The sequence below is a fragment of the Hypomesus nipponensis genome, chromosome 16 (assembly GCF_054491055.1).
Source record: "Hypomesus nipponensis isolate SF chromosome 16, ASM5449105v1, whole genome shotgun sequence".
In the NCBI taxonomy this organism is placed as follows: domain Eukaryota; kingdom Metazoa; phylum Chordata; class Actinopteri; order Osmeriformes; family Osmeridae; genus Hypomesus; species Hypomesus nipponensis.
In genome coordinates this window covers 8,726,775-8,739,593 of record NC_140376.1, presented here as the reverse complement: position 1 = coordinate 8,739,593, position 12,819 = coordinate 8,726,775, and the positions used below count along the sequence as shown (strand labels likewise).

The following is a 12,819-nucleotide window of genomic DNA, read 5'->3' as shown; positions in this document are numbered from 1 at the left end:
CTCTATGTCAGACACACAGAGCTTTGTGGATGCGGGTTCCTGGAGCCCAGGATTAAGTGTGTGTGTTGGGCCTGTCAGTCAGGGCCCAGGGTTAAGCATCCCAAGGACGTGTGTGGTAGCTGGGCCGGCCGCAATGTCCCCAGCAGGCATATGTTGCCGGTGGCGCCCGCCCCGTGTCTGAAAGTGAAAGAGTCGCTGGCGCTGCTGCATTTTAATCCCCTAAATGGAAAGTCTGTAAATGCTATTATCTTCCATCTGCTGCCCCCCAGATTCAGAGAGAGTGGCGTGCTGTCCCTCTCTCTCGTTCTCTCTCTCTCGCTCTCGCTCTCGCTCTCTCTCTCGTTCTCTCTCTCTCTCTCTCTCTCTCTCTCTCTCTCTCTCTCTCTCTCTCTCTCTCATACACAAACATCTTTAACTTTAGCTCTTACATACTCATCTTTGTGTACCTACCCAACTGTAGTGTGAAGGATGAGTGGAGGCTATTTGGTGTTGTCCCAACTTGAGGTGAATCTAATCTGCACTCGGTAGATGCAATGCAAAGGTGCGGATGTTGGGAATTTGTCAGGTCACTATTCAATTTCAATGTATTTGCCAGTCCTTTTCACACGCGCACACACACAGATGTGGACTGTGTCTCTGTGGGAAAGGCTGTGGCTCGTCAGCCATCTTCTGTATGGATTGTGTCTCGATCTCGTTCCAGGAGGTGGAATTAAACCTGACTAAGGCCTAATCCCTGCGTAATTCCTCCTGTCCTTAACTAGGAGCCAGGACTGGAATCCGCAAACACTGGACCTGGAAACGGAGAGGGAGGGAGAGAACTGGATTTGGGGAGAGATGGGGCAACTGAGAATGGAAGAAGGAGAGGGACGGAGAGGGGGGGGGGGGAGGGAGGTGGAGAGAAAGGATGGGGGAAAATGAATTACAATATACTATAGCGGTCACAAAACCTTGTTTCACAGGTTGTGTTCCATTTGGACTGGATCAGCGTCATCCTATCATATCCCCTCTTAAAATCCTCATCAAATGATGTCATGCTATAAGCCCCTGTTCAATCACTCCCTGCCGGACTAAAGCTAATCAGCTTAGCCCTACTGTAAATATGCAAATAGTATTTGATGATTAATTGACCCTTGTTGGGAGAGCCCGATCAATCCATCGGAGGGAGGCTTTGCACAAACAACACAAAACACTTCCCTCCTACGGCTTGAATGTCAACATGGAAAGATTGGAAATGGGTCGTTCTTTTAAAGTGTGAAATAAATTGCTTCTCCTACATGTTTCCGAATATGACAAATTGATTAGCAGTGAGACTGGTGGAAATGCCAGTGCAAATTCACCAGACAGATTTTAGTTTTTTGTGCCAAACACGCACTATTGTAATTGAGGTTCCCTCAGCCTGAGGGGAAGTGTTCCTTTCCTACCCTCTCATTTGTTCTCATAATGGCGTTGATTTCCATTTAGTCAATAAAATGTTGCTAAATCATGTCTTTCCTCACTCCAGAACGAATGAGAAAGTCTGGGCGAGAGAGATCGAGTGAGAGAGCAAAAGAGAGAGTGTGTGTGGGGAGAAGGGTGAAGTGCCAAGATGGGAAACAGAGGAATGGAAAAAGAAATGGAGAGCGAGTGATTATTCAATATTAAGCATTAGCACCATCGAGATGGTTCACTGTAAGTGTTGATAATGTTAGCCGCTAATGCAGGGTAATTTGCTGTCACTCCCATGACAGGCCAAGCCTGTTTCATTTGGAGACGTAGCACAGGAAATAGAAATCCATTATGTCTTTCTACAAACTTGGAAAGTGCCTCGAGTTCATCTGTATGCGTGCACTGTTTTTTTTGTTTTGGTCCACAGAATATCTTTCACCTACATGTCTTACTTGTCATGTTTCCTGCTTCTTTAGACTCCTTCATTTCTCTTTTCTCACTCACTCACTCACTCACTCACTCACTCACTCACTCACTCACGCTCTCTCTTTCATTCCCTCTGTCTTCCCTTCCCACTCTGTCTCCTGTTTTGGCAGCCCTTTTTGAACCTGCTGTCTTGCTTCTTGGGTGGCCAAATCTGCCCTACAAAAATAACTCTGCAAATTGCAGGTTATCGGTGCTCTGCGGGCTAGACCACCTGTTTCAGACTCCCCAAATAGCCGTGTGCACACACAGAGACATACACACACACACACCCTTGGTTGGGGATGGTTCGTGACGGGGGTTATGTTCGTTAAACATTCTGTCGGATAATTAAAACCAGATGAGTTGCCCATTTCGGCTGGCTGGAGTCCCCCTTTTCCACCCATCCACCTTCTTTCTCCCTTCCCCCCCCCCCCCCCCCCTTCTATTTCTGTATTCACTCACCCAGAAGAGCAGGAGAGAGGGGGCCCTCTCACGGAGCATTTTGATGGTGGCTGTTTCTCCGCGTCAGGGACCCGGTTATCCGCGCCATTTAATCCTGGAACTTGTTGTCGCTAATGAGACCACCGCTGAAGTTTTGGCAGAAGTCGCCGCCGCCAAGGCAACAGGAACACGTGCGGGAGCAGCACGGGGGCGTTCTCGACAGGACAAGAGAGGCTTGGCCAGCGTGACACGGGAAGGTGATCGGTGTCTCGCCCTCGTGTCGATCACCCTGGCATCCGTGTTCTCTTGTCAAGGAAAGGGATTCTCCTTTTGATTTGATGTTTTTCGTTCCACAGTAGGACCTCCGTAGTGCAACTGCGTGTGAGAGGCGAATCCTTTCGCAAAGAGCAAGCGAGCTAAGATGTTTCTCAACAGAAACCGTTCTGGGGAAATGGAGGGCTTTATCGACAACCTGGCTGTGTCCTTCTTCATCAACTACAGTGCTTCTAGAAGCAGGTCTTGGAGTAAACCAATGTCAGTTAATTGTATGATCTTGAGCATTTGTTTTTTTGTTACTTTATGTCCTACTCTAGTCTCCTTCTCCTGCTAAAGGAGTTGGCACAAAGAGGAGAAAATGTCCTTGTTGAGGAGGCGAGGAGTGACATCATCTTCAGTAATGTAACGGTTGTCGTAAAAAATATTCTACGTTTTCAACCAATATCCAAAGTTTTAAAACCGCACTGGAACTCAGCAAAGTTTAATGCAAAGTGTTCACTGGAATTCAGATTGACAGAGATTCCAACAAACGTGAGCAGGTTCCCGGATCAGACTGGAATTTGGAATTCTCCGGACATTTCTCTTACATATTGTCCCAATTATTTTATGATGTTCTACCATTGGTACAATACTTGTTGGTCACAGACTGCATTAGGCATTCTTACTCAGCTGGTACCATCGTCAGAGGGGACTCAGAATACAGGTGCTTTTTTGCATAGAAAACTCACCCATTTTTAGGCCACTAGGTTTCTGGGCATAGGGCCGTAAATATGTCTCATGATAGCTGGGCCTTGTAGTTTTCTATGAAAAAAAGCATATACACATAGTATTCTCTCGCACTCAGCCCATAATTATTATTTGCTCTTGGACTTAATATCTTCTACATATGGCAATACTAATCAGTCAACAGCTTTGCATCTGTTCTTCAGTAATATAGCATATACAAGTAAAAAAGGTGATTAAAAGGTTCATTTTCAATCCATAATCATTTCCCATTTTCATAAATACAGCAGTGTGATGTTTTTTTTCCACAACACCGCTGCCATCTGATTGGTTCACGTCCAGCCTGTTCATGATTCTGAGTCACCGCGCCCTTTTTTCGCAATCCAATTCAATGGAATTCCAACGCTCCACTGTATCAAGGCGCGTCACATCCATTCTCTGCTGGGACGCACTCGGCTGGTGGTGCATTGTGGGAAGGAAGCCCTGCTTGACCACCACGGTGACTCGTGGTCAACTGTTCTCACAGTGCGCTGAGTGATCGGCTGCAGAAACGATGGCTCTTCCCCCTCATTTCTACCCGCTCCCACTGTTCCCCAGTGATATACAGGGAATCAGGGGGCTGAGCGGTTAGGGAATTGGGCTAGTAATCTGAAGGTCACCAGTTTGATTCCCGACCGAGCCAAATGACGTTGTGTCCTTGGGCAAGGCACTTCACCCTACTTGCCTCGGGTGAATGTCCCTGTACTTACTCTAAGTCGCTCTGGATAAGAGCGTCTGCTAAATGACTAAATGTAAATGTTTGGCTCCAGGCACCAACTGCTGCACCTTTCATGTTTTCTACATCCTTTAGGTCTTCTTCTAGAGAACATCACAAGATCCAGCCTCTCTAAATCCAAACCAAGACCCCCAGACTACCAGAAACCCGGCCCCTGTAACTGGGCGTAGCTCTGGTTCTGCTTTAGTGTCAAACTCCCCTCTGTATCCTCATTGAGGCACACGGTGCTCAGCTATTTAGCTACTGCTGCTCTCAATGTGATTGTCATTGTAGATGAGTATATGACTGTTTTGACATGAGACAAATGGTAGACTCTGATATTGCACTGGAGGGTTTTCACTGAGTCACTACAGTCCTCTCAGCACGGTTCTGTTCGGCGTTGACGTTATTACTTTGATTTGCGGGTCGAGCTTCTATCTTTTGTGCACCAAAATTAGCTAAGTGCTGCTTCTTACGACGACCATTTCAAGGTTGTTGTTAGTTTGTTTCAAGTAAAAATGTTTACCTGCGTCTCAGAATATTTGAAATACTTTGTTTGTCGTCTGAATGAAACAGAAAGGTAAGTAAGTAAACTTTATTTATATAGCACTTTTCATACAAGAATTGCAGCTCAAAGTGCTTTACATAAAAGGTGGGGGGGGTTGGGGGTGGGGTGGGTTGCTATGACGAGGAAGAGAGGCGTTAACCTCAATCTGATGCTGAATGGAACACAGACTATCAATGGTGGACTATTTTTGCTTGCTGTATTTCCCAGTCTAATGTTTTGTTGCCATTTCTTAATATCTACCTTAATAACCTTTGGGCCTCCCTTTGACTGAATTTCCTCATCCACACGTCTTCAGTTGGGCAATGAGAAGTGAATGGGCACTCAGGAGACCTAAGGCTGCAATACCAGTATGGAATGATGTGAAAATGTCCAGATTAACAGGGACACTCTCCATTAGTGTTCCCTTTGCGAGGGGAGATGTTACCTTAAGTATTCTGACTGAGAGTCATTCTGTTCTTTTCGAAAAGGATACTGCTCTCAACACGCACAAATTACGCGGGCTATGAAAGTCACTCGTTCTGCATCTGCAGCAAAAGGGAGGAGGGAAGCAAGGGATGTAGAGAGGGAATCAGAGAAGAGGGGGCATAAACTTCTCAGCGCACTGATTCTACTTTCCGTCTTTTTCTTTTTTTGCTCATTTCCTTTCCATTCCTCTCTGCCACTGTTTGGGGAAGTGGCTAGTCAGCAGAAAGCCAGCCGGGATTGCTTTCTGGTGCTGGAAAGCCAGAGAGAGAGAGAGAGAAAGAAAGCATACGAGGGAGGGAGAGAGCATGAAGGGGAAAAATCTGGCAAAAGTGTCTTGTCAGATATAAGTTTCTGTTTCTTCATTCAGCTGCCGACAGGTACAAGACAGGAAGGGAATGAAAAGCGTGAGCGTGTGAACTGGTTGTAACCAACCTGCACACACACACACACACCTCCCTGTACTGGAGTCTATCGATTTCCCCCCTAGTCATTTCAAAAGGATTTTGGAACAGGTAATTTTTTTTGCTAACTCACTCACAGTAGAACCGGAAGGGAGGGGAGGAAAAATGCAATTAAAGCTTCTTTGGGTGGAAAGCTGCACCGATGCATTATTCATCGATCAGTGCTGGGCTATTAGGATGCTGTCCATGTTTTATTGACAAGCAGAGCTATGCTTTAAGGCGATCCACCGGATTCATTACTGGATGGTTTTCTGCAGGAACATGGAACAAAGAATAGACACACAGTGTCTGACCTGACGTCATCCTACTAGCAAATGAGCCAACCTTCCCAAGATGGCATTTATAGGAACATTTATATTTACGTGCTGGACTGTCATGATGTGAAACATCAATTGAACATGACCAATTCGGCACTGCTATGTCCTTTCTTCTAAGGATACATTTAAAAAATAAACTTTCGATACATTCAAAAATAATGATTTGGTTAAAGTTGGAATATGTTGGGTACTTGAGTGTCACTAGACCCTTCTCTTGGAAGTCACTTTGGATAAAAGTGTCTGCAAAATGCATAAATGTAATGTAAATGTAGACCCAGGTGAAAAAAGAATTCGCTCCCGGCTGGTGGACTAGCTTTGTACCCAAGACCGGCGGTATCACCTCCAGCCCTCTGAAACTTGCACACACCTCTGGGGACTGTTATACTGTACGACCATACGTTCACTCGTGTGTCCCTCCTCCCTCTAGTCTGCACACCCACCAAACTGACGACGTGTCATTCCCAAGTGTGTAAAAGGCTTTCGACTCGAAAGGAATAGGCCTCGTCATCTTAGTCTTGTTCCCAAATGAAGATAAAAGAATCAACCTGAGCTGGTGTTCCTATAAAGCTATTTTCCTCCGTGCGTGTGGGTGGTTCGAGGCTCTGCTATTGATTTTTCCATCCCCTTCCTTTTCACCTCTGTATTCCAGTGAGCCAGCCTCGGCAGTCTGCTCTCTGTGTGATCATAGCTGATTTGTTTTATGTTCTTTCTCCTTGGGAAGGTAATGGTTTGCAAAGCCAAATGACACGGCTTCATCTCTCTTCTGGACGATCAGGTCCTTTTCGTTGCATATATGTCATTTGGGGACTTTTTCAAACGTCATGGCGAGGATGTGAAAACGTACAAATCGATTGGGACAACTTTGGGAGGCCTTTGCAAGACATGCATTTGTTTTACTTGTGGCATTAGCTCTTGCGTTGCCAACTTCTGCACACAAACACACACGTTTGTATTGCTAATCTTGTTGGGATTCTCAATTCAGTCCCATCAAAAATATCGTTTTCCCTGACCCCAAACCCCTAACCCTAACTCCAACCTTAGCCTTCACCCAAAACCTGCACACACACACACGCTCACAGAGTTCCCCTCGCTGGTTCTGTTCATTAGCCATGGGTGACGTGAAACACATCATCTCTCCATCCCTGATAATCCTTAGCTTGGTCCTAGATGACCGGGGATCTAGGAGAGGGAGTTCCCCAAGCTGGTTCTGTTCATTAGCCATGGGTGAAGTCGAACACATCATCTCTCCATCCCTGATAATCCTTAGCTTGGTCCTAGATGACCGGGGATCGAGGAGAGGGTGGGCGGGTGCACGCTGAACTTTCCTTGAACTCGGCGGGTCTCCCTGCCAATGGAAGGGCCTTGCAATTCGCCGCTTAGTGCTTGGACAACACATTTAACATCTTTAAACGTATCAATCCTGCGATGCCATACAGTATTTGAAATAAGAACAGAACAGGATGTCTTCTTGAACCCCGAACTCCATTCCTAATGCCCATGTGTGCTCCATATGTGTATATACATATAACAATTGGCAACAAACGCCCAGCGCACTTCCTGTCGTGTGCAGCACTTAAATGCGTCTGTGAGACGTTTTAAATGAAGAAGGCAGCACCTACGTTGAGCCACAGGGCGGGACTGCAGGAACAGTGCGCCGCTCAAGTGCTTCCCCCTCCGTGTCGCTGTCCCCCCCCCCCCCTCCCGATGTTTCCTCTCGCCTGACGATTGACCCTCTCCACCGCCGTCCATCTGTGGCTGCTTCCCACCATGCCCCCCCTCCAGATCGACCATGTCAACCATCTCCCCTCACGGTGTGTGAGTTTGTGTTACCTTCCTGTTGCGTGTCGCCGGGCTAGTTCTGACAGCATGTAGCGGTAGACCTCATTGGAACGAGCAGTATGTGTAATTGAACGTGTCAGATAGGGTGCTGCAGTGGTGTGGACTGTAGACCGACTCAGACAAGAGACATAGAGAGGGAGGTATGGATTGTGGATTCTGTTTTATGTTGAGGGAGAGAGAGGGGTACGGACTCAGATGGGTTCTGAGAAAGAGACAGACAGAGAGAGGGAGAGTGACAGAGAGGGAGAGTGACAGAGAGGGAGAGTGACAGAGAGGGAGAGTGACAGAGAGAGTGACAGAGAGAGAGAGAGAGTGACAGAGAGAGAGAGAGTGACATAGAGAGAGAGTGACAGAGAGAGAGAGAGTGACAGAGAGAGAGGGAGAGTGACAGAGAGAGAGGGAGAGTGACAGAGAGAGGTTAAATATGGGTGCTGTCTCATGCACAGGAAGAGGGAGCAATACCAACAGATGGACCGACACAGAATGACAACAAGGGAGAGGTACTAACAGAGGTATAAACTAGTGGTTCTTTCTAAGATGAGAGGGAAAGAAAGTCAGATAAAAAAGGGTTCCGGCTGAGAGATGGTAGGAAAAGTGGACAGGTTCTGAGATGGGATGGAGAGAGAAGTGCTGTTCTAGATGATTCCAGTCAGAACCCTTGCAATTCATTTTCATTTGATTTTTCATTGTTTGTTTTTCTGATTCATTTATGAAAGCCGAACGTTGCTTGATTTGATTGTTCACAAAACTGACTACTGGCGATACCTGAGGAATTTGGTACTTTACTGCTGTAGACGATGGACCTAAAAATAGCAAAAAAATGCTAATAAATACATCTTGAAATGACTGCAGCACAAATCAGTTCTAACGTCACACATCGTTGTGAGAGCCATCCAGATGATCAGACCACAGGATTTATCCATCTTTTACCTATGCATTTATGCATGTCATCTTTTAATTATTATTCATTCGGGCAGCTGGGGCCATCCCTGGGTGCGACGGGAAGGCAGAAGAATATTCCTCGGGCCTTCAGCTGGATGAGGGGAACTGCTGGTTATGGCCACTAGGTGTCAGTCTCCCCTATGTGGATTCAAAAGCAAGAAGCAGAAACGGAAGAGTTCACAGAGGGAGAGAGAGGGGGGGAGAGAGGGTTATGCGTTAGCATGGGTGAAGATATAGTTAGGCACGGACCATATGCTACAGCAACAGTCCATGTATCTTTAAACTGGTGGCTCGTTGTTTCAATTTACACTCAGAGGGCACTGCATTTCTCTCAGACCATGTCAATGGTTCAGGCGATTGTCACAAGCCGCTTGCGTCGAACTCCGTTTCAAATCTCTCTCACCGACGAGTGACTGTAGAGCACAGTCGGTTTACTTCTGGCCATGAGGTTTAGAAAAAGAAATATGCAGGACAAGAGAAATGTCATGATCCATTGCTTTAAAAAGTTGCTTCTCTGAGGCGCAAAGCACAAAGGATGGTGCGACAATAGAACTACAGTAGTGCAATTGAACTACAATTGTAGAAATACCACAGCAACGGCGCTGCAGCAGTGGAAATTCCACATCGTGGCTACAATGGCCCAAAACACCGCAACAGAACTACAACAGCAGAATAACCACAAATAAAAACGACAACAGTAGAACAACAAAGAAGCAGTTAGTGGAGAGATAATGACACCCTCCTGCCTCCTTGATGGAGGCAATCTTCACCCTCCCTGACTGACAGGGCTCAGTGACAGCTCACTTACACGGTTGCCATGGCGCTCAGCCCCCCCCATCGGCGACACCCGAAGGGATATACTGTTGCTTCCTGAGGATAAATCCCACAGGGAGGGGCTCTGTGTACCGGTATGTCTGTTCTGTTTTCCACGCTGCTAACCAACAGCTCGGCGGTCGTAAGGTTGGTGTGGGGTCGTCATGGGAATCAAGGAGACGGCTTTTGTTTTCCTGTGTAACTTTCTATGTACCTAAGACACACGCACACACACACACACACACATCCATACAGTAAGTCCTCAGGGAGACGTTCTACTTTGACGAATGGCTTCACTGGAACTTGGAGTTGGTTAACCTTCCGACATTGATGCGTCATCGTCTCTGAGCCTTGAGAGTGTCGGGCATGACGTCTGTGTTGATGTTTGCAAAACGTGTCAAAGAAAACACACTCGCGTAGCTCAGAAAGGCTAATGTTGGTTGAAAGAAAAGCTCAGAGCTTGCACAAAAACGCCTGTTTACTTTGTTTTCGTGAATTTATTATTAATAATCTTTATTTACCCAGGGTAGAGCTTGTGTGTTCTGCCGCTGTGCGTGTGCATGACTATATTTGTGCATCTTTATTGCACGCATGTGTGTGTGTGTGTGTGTGTGAGTTTAGAAAAGTCCGTATTTGTTGCTTTTTGTGCACTTGCACAAACATTGGCCCACACAGACAGCGGGGTCCAAGGCTCCGTAATTTAAGTAGTAGCGGGTTCATGAGCGGCCAGGAGGGAGAGCACCTGGGCTTAGAATGGCAACCCTACCTGTCTCTATCCCCCCCCGCCCCCTGACAGTCCTCATTACCCCGGGCCTTGTTTTGCTCCCTGTTTGCAGCCAATGGACCATTAGACTGTTCAGAGGAGGGCAATAAATTGCATCGGGCAGAATCCCGGGCTCGCAGCCTTCCTATCCGTGTTGGCCAATAAGGACGATTTGCCATCGCCCCGTGAGCAGCGGGAGCAGGAAGCGGAACGCAACCCCGTTGGAGGGCTTTGACCAGGAAATGATGGTGCGCTTATTGCCACAGGGAGATGTGTGGACGTTAGGAGTGCTAAGGGGTGTCCGCCTCCGAAGAGGGGGTCAAACGCATCCCATTTGTTAGAAATGGGTGGAAACGCAGTCCTCCAACTGGTGCTCCCTCTGCTGATCTGCTAATAACAAGGAAAGGAATACCACAACCCTTTATTCTGTAGATTGTTGTCGTGTTCATCCTAAAGTTTTCTTAGGGACTATGAAATAGCAAATGTTTGTACATAACATTTGAGCCCTCCCACGTCTTAACATTAAGACAAATATCTAATCGGAAATGTTTGAGTCAGATGGTTCTAACCTGACGTGGGGCCAGGTTAGTGAGGTCAATTCCTCGAATTTATTACCGGAGGCATTTCAATGTTAGAACACGCATGCTTTCTATTTTTCTGATAATATTACTGCAGAGACTACAGTGACCTTTTAGAAGTGTGTAAGACAGAGATTCAGTTGTAGCAAAGACAATGGCTGTGTTCTAGCCTCATTTACATTTAGACTGCAACACTTCCAGGGCTTTGAAATGATGGCATAATCATGATGGCAAAGGCTGTTGACGACTAATTAATGATGTGTGCGTGAGTGTGTGTGTGTGCGTGCGTGTGAGAGAGTGAGTGAGTGAAAAAGCAAGGGTGTGGGCATGTGTGGGTGTGTGTATGTGTGTGTGTAAATGTGAAATCCTGTGTGACAAGCCAGTGGGTATTGTGTGCACTCTCAACTGCAGTCAAAAACCAAGTCACAATCATTCACCCTATAACCAATGATGAAACGATACACAATCAAATATCTTCAGCATGCAGCCGACAGCACAAAATCCCTCGATTTTAATTAAAAAGAGCTTAATAGTGTCTGGGGCCTGACCGGAATAATGCCGGACATTTTGACAAAGGCACAAACTTTGCTACAGTGTAATATTGCAATTTCACGGCACGAGAGGGAGAGAAAAACGAGAAAACAAAAACAATGTCTCAGCGATCCAGGGGAGGTGTATGTGTTGGCTATTCCCTGTAAAAGGTTACTGCTCGTTCTTCTCCATTGTGAAACCTGGCTTTTGTATGAAGCCATCATACTGTTTACAAGTAGGCTAGGTGTGCGTCCAAAAAGAATGGAGCGAGTCAAAAAGGAAATGTCACAGAAATGTCAAATGCCTGCTGGCTTTATCCATTTCCTCTCTGTATCGCTATGATGTACTTGGAGAAAGAGAGGGTCCTAATGTTGCTCTGGAGAGTCGGTGAGGAAGGAGCTGGACCCTGGCTGTGGGATGAGGGGCGACTGGAGTGTGTGGAGGGAGAGGGTGGCATAAGAGGAGTACGATGGAAGGCACTTCGTATGAAAAAAACACACTAGGAAATACACTTAAATCCATTTCAAAAGTCATTGGCTTGTTCGCCTTGTCTCCCTCAACTTCTCTCATGGAATGTTCCAGTCAAAGGTTGCATTCGTACACACCGGGCTCATAGACAGGGGCGGTTTGGGTAGTTCGAACGACCCCAGCTACCAAAAGTGCAGAATATAAGTCCGTTTTATAATAATCATTAATCATTTGAAACATAATGTAGTGAAAAACACAACTTAATTAGTAACTCCTCACCTGTCTGCCTGTTCCAAGGACTTTTGGAAAAAAATGACCCCCCCCCCCCCTCCCACTACACTACGAATCGGCAAAGCACAGAGAAAACCCTGCACCCCTCCCCCTCCTCCCCGACCACTCTTTCTGCAAGGCGAGTGAAAGCCTGCATTTTTTTTTTTTGATTTGCATGTTTGTGGCTCACTAATATACAGCTTAATCAATTATCCATTAAAGCTTTTCACATTACGACTCAAGCAGGGCCCTCATAATGCGTCTGTGCCTGATATGCATTCGTATGGACTAGACTACCTAGCCTTCCCTCGCTCGCCTTTGTTGGTAATGGACCTTGGCTGTCTTCCAGCTTGCGTGACACGACATCTCCCCGTTGCACACTTTTTACTTTTAGCGGGCTACATTTCAAGTACGCGGACGTAGGCTACGGTGGGATGCAGCATGCATGCGATTGGAACGTACTACTTCGCCAACACACTGTGCTTTCAACGTTGACCCTGTCGCTCATACATCGGTCACAGTTTATAGAGCAATATGTCAATATTATCGATTCAAATGTTTAGTCGTAAATCTTTTACCTTGGAGATACTAAAAAAATCAGGAGCTGTCCGCACACTGTTGGACGACAACCAGGCAGCTGTATGTAGCTCAGCCGATGTATCTTCCACTGTGCAGAGGATTTGGGTCAGTTTAGCCAGGCAATATGCTGGCTTACTCACT

At 46.5% G+C, this 12,819-nt stretch overlaps 1 long non-coding RNA gene across 2 annotated transcripts in view; it reads left to right on the top strand.

The window, feature by feature from the left end:
• The window catches only part of LOC146254703 (uncharacterized), a 103,662-nt gene that overhangs the window by 4,172 nt on the left and 86,671 nt on the right, over positions 1 to 12,819 (top strand). Inside the window, exon 3 of one of the 2 annotated variants that reach the window (XR_014731434.1) lies at positions 4,181 to 4,256. The exons of the other annotated variant lie outside the window; for it this stretch is intronic. This is a non-coding gene — a long non-coding RNA (uncharacterized LOC146254703). Of the gene's footprint in view, positions 1 to 4,180; positions 4,257 to 12,819 lie in introns of those variants that run through there. 2 annotated transcript variants of the gene reach the window in all.